Source organism: Populus nigra, chromosome 2, assembly GCF_951802175.1.
Source record: "Populus nigra chromosome 2, ddPopNigr1.1, whole genome shotgun sequence".
Classification (NCBI taxonomy): Eukaryota; Viridiplantae; Streptophyta; class Magnoliopsida; order Malpighiales; family Salicaceae; genus Populus; species Populus nigra.
Genome location: NC_084853.1, coordinates 16,466,741 through 16,469,240, shown reverse-complemented (window position 1 = coordinate 16,469,240; position 2,500 = coordinate 16,466,741).

Below are 2,500 nucleotides of genomic sequence, written 5' to 3'. Positions count from 1 at the left end.
TTCAAATCACTGCCCTATCGGCTACAACTGCTGATGGGTGGGATTAGAGGCCTGCCATGGTGGTGAGGGGCGGCGAGGACCGTGAAAGCTAGAGTTTTTCAGAGGCTGCCGGGAAAAAGGCCCCTCGGGTGGCGGGGTGCGAGGACCAGGCGCGTCATTCAATTCTCTTCCCTATCAACTTGGCTCCCGTTGGCGGGATTGGAGGCCTACTGTTTGTTACAGGGCTAAAATCGTCAGGGGAAGAGCTGACGAAACAATGCTGGTTTGGATGCAGGGGGTAGTGTTGGAATCGGCAGCGCGGACAAAATCGGCAAAGTCGACAAAAAAGACTGTTGGTCTGGACATCGGGGCAGCGGCAGCCATGCCGACAGGGGGGGAAATCGGCAGCACAGATTTGTGCAGCTGCAGGTTCGTCGGGGAAATCGGCAGCGCAGATTTTTCGATGAACATGGGCTGGAAGATGGACTGTCCAGGCCAGGCAGGGAAATTCGTCAAGGGGACACGCTGACGAAACAGCGCTGGTTCAGGCACGGCGGGCAGTGTTGGAATCGGCAGCGCCGACGAAATCGGCAAAGTCGGCAGAATCGGCAGCGGGTGCTGGCGATGAGTCTGGACGATTTATAGTCCAGGGCTTGATGGAAAAGACTGTTGGTCCAGACAATGGGGCAGTGGCAGCGCGGATTTGTGCAGCTGCAGGTTCGTCGGGGAAAATCGGCAGCGCAGATTTTTCGACGAACAGGGGCTGGGCGCTGGACTGGCCGGGCCAGGCAGGAAAATTCGTCAGGGGGGCACGCTGACGAAAACAGGGGCTGCGGAGTGGAAAATCGGCAGCGCAGATTTTTCGACGAACAGGGGCTGGACCGGCCGGGCCAGGCAGGAAAATTCGTCAGGGGGGCACGCTGACGAAAAGAGGGGCTGCCGCGTGGAAAATCGGCAGCGCAGATTTTTCGACGAACAGGGGCTGGACGCTGGACTGGGCCAGGCAGGAAAATTCGTCAGGGGGCACGCTGACGAAAAGAGGGGCTGCCGCGTGGAAAATCGGCAGCGCAGATTTTTCGACGAACATTCGTCAGGGGGGCACGCTGACGAAAAGAGGGGCTGCCGCGTGGAAAATCGGCAGCGCAGATTTTTCGACGAACATTCGTCAGGGGGGCACGCTGAGGAAAACAGGGGCTGCCGCGTGGAAAATCGGCAGCGCAGATTTTTCGACGAACAGGGGCTGGATGCTGGACCGGCCGGGCCAGGCAGGAAAATTCGTCAGGGGGGCACGCTGACGAAAAGAGGGGCTGCCGCGTGGAAAATCGGCAGCGCAGATTTTTCGACGAACAGGGGCTGGACTGGCCGGGCCAGGCAGGAAAATTCGTCAGGGGGGCACGCTGACGAAAAGAGGGGCTGCCGCGTGGAAAATCGGCAGCGCAGATTTTTCGACGAACAGGGGCTGGACGCTGGACTGGGCCAGGCAGGAAAATTCGTCAGGGGGGCACGCTGACGAAAACAGGGGCTGCCGCGTGGAATGGCAGCCTACACGCAGATGCGAATTCGGCAGCGCACGATGGCTTGAGCAGGTCATGGGTTCGACTTGGCGCGATCTGAAACCTGGACGAGGGACTGTCGACGCTGGACGAGCCAGCGCGGTGGCCTGTCGTGCCCCGTTCAGGGGGGGCCTGCCGCGGAGACAGCCCTCGCGGGCTCGACAGCGCAGGCCAGCGTCCCCGACGTCGCTGGCCGCGGCAGGCGAGCTGCCGGGGTTCCCGCATTCCTACAAGAAAACGTCGTGCTTTCCACATGAAACCAATCCAGTAAAATCAGCCATATTTTTATGAGGCTGCCCACTGAATTTGGGGTCATTCCGGGCCGGTTCCTAGTTTTGCGGATTTACTCGATTTCTAATGGTAGGAAAATTAAAACAAATACTTCCCGACCTCGAAAAATTCTGGGAAAATTAATGAAGGTGGATTGGATTTTTGCCAACCTCTGTGCAAAATTTCAGCTCAAAATACCAAGAAATGAATTTTTTAGAGGGGGGGTGACAGCTGGGACCTAGTAGTGTCTCCCCCTGCCAGAGCTGCAATGACACTTATTGCTCTTTAGGGAGCCACCAGGCCGGCGCCCCTCAAAGACCACACGCGCGCGCGCGCCCGCCCGCGCTGGGCGCTGGGGCGCTGGGGCCTGAGGGCCTGGGGCCCTTGGGGGCCCTTGGGCGCGCGCGCGCGGCCCCCGCAGCCATGCCGCGCTGCGCGACGCGCGGACAGCCCCTGCTGGCTTGCTCTCTCGCCCGCGGGGGGGCTGCCTTCGGGCCCTGGCCCCCCGCGTTCTGGCCTGCCCCCTGCGTGGGAGAGGCTAGGCGCTGCAGGGGCCAGCCCGACGTCGCTGGCCGCGGCAGGCGACAGCCCGACATCGCTGGCCGCGGCAGGGGCCAGCCCGACGTCGCTGGCCGCGGCAGGCGACAGCCCCTGCTGGCTTGCTCTCTCGCCCGCGGGGGGGCTGCCTTCGGGCCCTG